Here is a 6,058-nt window from a genome sequence, read left to right as displayed (position 1 = left end):
GCCCCAGTGGGCAGTGGCTGCTAAGCTGCCCTGGTGACATGAAATCAGGATATCCTGATGGCTGCGCAGGACAGCCGCTATCTCAGGAGCCAGGGCAGGGACGGGGCACTGCCCATCCCCTCAGCTCCCCACCCTGAAAAAGGCTCCTGCTATCTTTGGATCGGGCCCAAAAGATCTCCAGGGGTAGATAAAGGTGCTGAAGTCGATCAGAGTAATAACAGCAGCCTCCTCCAGCTGTTATCTTGGCTTAGCAGGAAGAAGCTCCAGATAACAAATGCCTGTAATTTACAGCATTTACAGTGATACAGGCAAAAAGCAAAAGACAAATCACTTGGGCAGATCTCCTCCAGCCCATGGGGACACGCTCCCTTATCACACCCCTGCAGTGGCACCCGCAGAGCCAAGCCCAGGTGCCGGCCCACGGGGGCTGCTGCAGCCCCTCTCCTTGCTGGGAACCGGGGACATGTCCCTCGAGCTGTCCTTGCAGCCTCAGTGCAAGTTTCCAGGGGCAGCAGACAGCCTGGGCTGCTGTGGAGATCTGTTCAGCTGCAGGATTTGCCTCTCCAGCTCTCGCACTCCCATGCAGGCTGGAGCTGAGGATGGTGCTGGCCACTCTTCCTCCCCAGGGCCGGACACATTTTGCCTCCTTGTTGCAGCAAAGATTCTGCCACTCAGATAATCTGATAATAGCATTTTCAGCACACTGTCATTTAGGAGCCCAACGGCAGCTCCTTTCATCAGGAGAAAGGCTGTAATTATGTGTCATTACCCATGGGCTATGATTTTTCTCCCACTACCTAGAGCTGTTTTTTTCTTTCAAGCAATGCTCGAGATATTTATAGTGAAAAAAGCCACAGCCAGGAACAAAATAACCAGGATGAGGACTTTCCTCTGCAAGGGTATAAAATGAAAGCAATGCAAAGCAAACTCTAACGGGGTCAGAGCCTGAAAGGAAGGACGGACAGACCCAAGCAGTTGGGTCCTTGTGTTGTTTCCCAGGCTCTGATGAATGAGGGATCCAGTGGATCCACTCCCTAGAGCTGCTCTCACACATGCTGCTTTGCAAAGCTCAGTGTAAGGACAGGAGACAGAGGGGCCAGCTGGGCAGGAGGAAGGCCAGAGTGGAATGGAGGGGGTGGTTGCAGCTGCACTGATGGAAGTGCTCCACAGCATGGCCACGCTGCCTCCCCATCCTCCTCCACCTCATCCAGGGCCTTGGATCCCCTGGATTTGGAAGCTAAGTGCTTGGTACAGGGCTGTCCCCATTCCCAGACAAGGGAAGAAGGAAGTTTTTTGGGAGAAGGATGAGTCACAGAGGGCAGGAGGAGCTCTGCACTGCCTGCGACGGCAGTAGGGCATGGCACGGGCTGCAGGCAGCAGCTCCTGCCCGGCTGACATAGGGCCAGGACCTCAACGCATCCAGGCAGCCTGGCACCCAGCCTGGCAGCAACCGGGCTCCCGGGTCCACGGTTTCCCTGGGCTCCCAGCACAGGCTGCCAGTCCCCTTTAACGCACGGAGTTTTCTTCCAGTTCGCAGGCTGTTTCCTGTCTAGACAGCCCCGGAGAAGCCGCTGTATTTATAGACCAGGGCAGAGAGCTGTGCCCGCTTGCTTTGCCAAACCCACACAAGCCTGATGCTGCTGGTGAGGCCGGACAAAGATGCCTCCCACACGCTGGAAACAGGAGGAGGAAGGCAAAGCAAACCACAGACAGACCCTAAACTCTCTAACCCCCTCCAGATTGCAAATGGCTCCTCTCGCCTTCCTGTCTGGGACTGCTGGGCTCCTCTTGCCCTTTCCCCGTGTCTGCAAACAGCCAAACTTCTCCATCCCTCCCTGGAGAAGCATCGCTCCCAAAGCGGAGCCAGGGTTGCCATCAGACCAATGCACACTCTGCCCAGAGCACCTTCCCCAAGCACCACCGGAGCATGCCTGTCCTCCCCCACCACAGCCACTCCTCCTCTGGGAGCAAGCCCCCATCAAGCTGCCCTACACCGCACGCCTCTGGGGAAACCTGCATAGACCCCTGAGGGCCATGGCTGGGGCCAAAGGCACTCTTCTAGGGGTGTCTCCAGCAAGGAGAAACACCCTGCCCCTGCTCACTGAAAAGCATTAAGCAAGAAGGAGCCCCTGGTGATTATATTAAGTTTTTATCCAGCTCATTTCTTTCACCACCTGCTTTCAAAACCCTTCCTGCCTTGCTCACCCTGCCCTGAGCAGCCCCATCCCCTGCAACAGCCCATCCTCCCCATCACCTTCTCCAGGCCCTCAGAGACCTGCCCAGACCCACCACCCTCACCGGTCCAAGACACCAGCCAGGGCTGCAGCACATGGCTCCACACAGCTGAGGCTTGCTCCCAGCCAAGGGAGAGGAAGGTCCCCATGTCAGCCCCAAGAGGGGTCCCTCTGACCCCGCTGCCGCTCCTGCAGCAGGGACCTGGGCATCCCTTGGCCAGCAAGGGACAAGGCCCAGCTGCCCCTGGATCCCAGCCGGGAAGGGAGGGCTCCCACAGTGGCTGCAGCAGTGACTTGCCATCACCAGGTTTCCTGAGGGTAGGGCAGGCAGTAAGGAGGCCAGAGCTGCCGGATCACATTTCCCATCACACAGGAATGTAAACCTGGGAGCAGGGTTAACCCCTTGGGAGGGGCAGCAGAAGATGCACGCCTGCTCCTACATCCCTGAGACACAGCTCCAGCCCCCCATGCCCATGCCCTCACCTGCAGCATCCCCAGTAGTCCCCAGGTGGGCAGGGACTCACCACAGGGAGGGGAATGGCTTAGCATGATACCCCCAGCTAGAGATGAAGTGGTCACCAGCTCTCCCCAGGGCCTTATCCTGATCAGCAGCTTACAAGAGCACCTGCAGTGCTGGGGTAGTCAAGTGGTATATATAGAGAGAGAGCAAGAGCTGCACAGGTGCATAAAAGCTTCTTAAATTAGACTCTTATTGATTAATTCCTTTGGGCTTAATCTATAGCGGTAGGAAACATCCTCTGGTATGCTCACCCGCCAATATTTGACTTTAAAATACTTACCCTTCTCTTTGCTGATGGGCTGTGATTTCCAAGAAGGCTTTAAATCCTGTTTTAACTGTTTGGTACTAAAGGACACAGAGCACCAGCCTGGCTCAGAAGATGGCCCTGGCAGAGGTTTCCGGATGCCTCACAGGGAGCTGTTGCACGCCTTGGTGCCCAAAGGGTGGGAGCTCCTGTCCCTGCTGCTGAGCACTGAGAAGGTGACACTAAGGGGGACCCATCCAGGTGGGGTGCAGAAATGTGATGTGTTAAGCTCCTTCAGTTTGCCCTGCCCCTGTGCTGGCAGTGGCAGGGGCTCTGTGCAGAAGGAATTAGAGGAACAGAAGCCGAACCGGGCGTCCAGGAAGCTTCCCCATGATGGATTTATAGGCACGGTGCCCTTTTTACAGGAGTTCATGCTGAAAACAAGCTGCAGATGCTCTCCTTGGGGTCTCCAGCAACGAGCCCAGATTTACTGCTGCCGCCTCACAGCAAGCACTGGACGGCGGCTGCGCTCTGGGCTGGGGGGTCGGTGGCTGCACCACACGCTCCGCAGCTACTGGGGACGGCTTTGCAGAGCCGAGCTCCAGCTGATCACACTGCCTGGGGCAGCCCCCTGTGTCTGTCCCCCTCCGCAGCCCTTTCCTCATGCTGGGAGTGGGAGCACTGCAGGCGCTGCCGCCGGGTCGAGGCACCACCACGGAGCACAAGGGTCTCTCTGTGCAGAGCCGAGCCCCGTGCCCGTGCCAGGGGGCAGAGGTTTTCCCTGTTGTTCCTGAGAGACCTCAAGGTCAGGCATTTGCAGGGAGAGCGTGCCGGGCAGCTGTGGGGTCGGATTTGGCACATTGAGGGGGACCTTCGCCTGGAGGTGTCTGTCTGCTCCTGTCAGAGGACCTGGGTCTGCTACGCAGACTGCAAACATCACCGAGTCCTCGGGCTGTGCTTTCCCTCATTCACCAGGGAATTACCGCTGGGCTCCATGCCTAGCACAGTGCTGGGAAATCTCAGCGTGAGTGTTAAACTGAGGCTTGCAAGACCCTTGTTCTGAGCAGCCCTTACCCCAGCAAACCGTCCCTCTGTCCGTGGCTCTGCCCAGCCTGAAGCACTCGTTCCCCCGGCATGCTGCAGGGCTGACACGACCAAGCAGCCGCGGTGGCCTGGCCCCCCAGGGAAACACCTGCCCAAATTCCCCAGGGAGCTCGGTGGCTCTGGGAGCCCGTGACTGAGCCATTGGCTTGTGTAGCGGCGTGCACCGCATGCGGTGGAGGCAAGAGCGGGGCAAGCCCGGCTGGGGAGGGAGCCCTGTGTGGTCCTGCCTGGCCGGCAGGCGCTTTCCTGGGTAGTTTGGGCAGAGGACAAAATGCAGGCTCTGTGCTGGGCTGCATGTGGGGGAGGCAGGTGATGCCCCAGCCTCTCAAAATGCAAACCGCCCTCGTTGCAGCAGCCTGAGCAACGTCAGGGGCGACCCCATTGCTGCAGGGTGTCAGCCCGGCTGCTGACCCGCTGCGGCCTCATCTCCAGCAGCTCTGCGTGCTGGGCTGCGGCACCGCGGCCCTTCAGAAATGGTGACCCCTGGTTATGCCCTGTTCAGTAACAACGGCAAATTCGTGCTGAATAATCATGCAAATCACTAGCCCAGGAGCCTAGAGGGGTGCTCACGTGAGGGGCTCGCTCCAGTTGAGAGTTGCTGGGCAAAACAGTCCCCACCCTCTAGATGGGTGATTCCCGGCCCAGACAATCATCTCCCTATTTGTGTAACGTAACAACCTGCTGATGCCAAGTAGCCCAAACCTTCCTGTGGACGCACCCCCGGGCCGCCTGGCCGCAGCTCTGCAGGATGCCAGGCCACCTCGGGTGACAGGGCATGCGGGGACAGTGGCTGCCAAGCCCGGTTCCCATGGCTGCCGGTCCTGCCCTGGCTTTGCTTCTCCAGAGTCACCCATTCCACCGCTCACCCCCTGGCTCAGCCTCCTGGCCGTGGGGCTGTCCAGCTGCCAGTGCCCCGAGCTGCCCTGGCACAGCCACAGAGGGGCCGAAACATGGAGCAGATGCTGGGAGTGGTGGTGGCAGCCGAACCCCGTCCCCATGCTCCCGTGGCAGCCGGAGGTGCAGCTGCCCGGGCTGCAGCATTGCCCCCAGTGTGCTGGGTCCTGCTGGACCCATGCGAGCTCTGCAGCCCTCCCTGCCCAGCTCCATCCCTCCTCGGCTGTGGGTGCTCACCCTGTGCCCACCCACTGGGCTTCGGGTGGCCCCGGGGACCGGGAGCTCCGCCGGTGCTGTGCGTGCGTGGACCCAATGCTTGGAAGCTCTTCCCTGAAACGCCTGGGAACAGGCTTCATCCCAAACCGGTACTTCCCGCGCTCCGGCCATGCGGCGAGCAGCTGCAGCCTCAGGCAGGAGGAAACGCTGAGCCGCTGGTAACTCTCAGAAATTCCCCAGACATGCTTTTTTGTCCGGTGGCGACCGGCGCAGCGCAGCGCAGGCAGAGGTGGGGCAGAAGCCATTGAAAGGGTCCCTCGTGCATGCCAAGCGCTGGGGCAGGGGTTGCAAAGTCCCCTGCCCACCCCGTCACAGCCCCGTCACCTCCATCACTGTCCGGCAGGCTACAAAGCTGGATAAGGAAGGAAAGACCCTGAGGCTGGGGCTGGGACCATCCTGCCTGCCCTGCCTGCGTGTGGAGCTGACAGCAGGCTGCGTCAACTAAGGAGATTAGCGCTGGGGTTGGAGCTGGTGTGAAAAATGACTCCCGTTTTAATGGATAAAGCTGCTTTTCTCTCCTGTACACCAGGACCACGGAAGCAGATTCAAAATTTAATCCCTTCCACCTGATCCTTCACATTAGACATCATGTAATTAACGGGACGTCGAGGAGGTGCAAAGCTGTTTGTGCTCCAGGGTCACATCAGAGAACAACAGGGCACCAACTGCTGCTGGGGCAGGGTGGCCAGCGGAGGAATTTGGGGGACTTGGCGCACATGGAGCCTCTGTGTGGAGGGCATGCAGCACGGGAGGCAGCGGCCACGGCGGGTCCCGGCAAGGAACGCC

Source organism: Pygoscelis adeliae, unplaced genomic scaffold (assembly GCF_000699105.1).
Source record: "Pygoscelis adeliae isolate BGI_AS28 unplaced genomic scaffold, ASM69910v1 Scaffold52, whole genome shotgun sequence".
Taxonomy (NCBI): Eukaryota; Metazoa; Chordata; class Aves; order Sphenisciformes; family Spheniscidae; genus Pygoscelis; species Pygoscelis adeliae.
Note: the sequence above shows the minus strand (reverse complement) of the source record.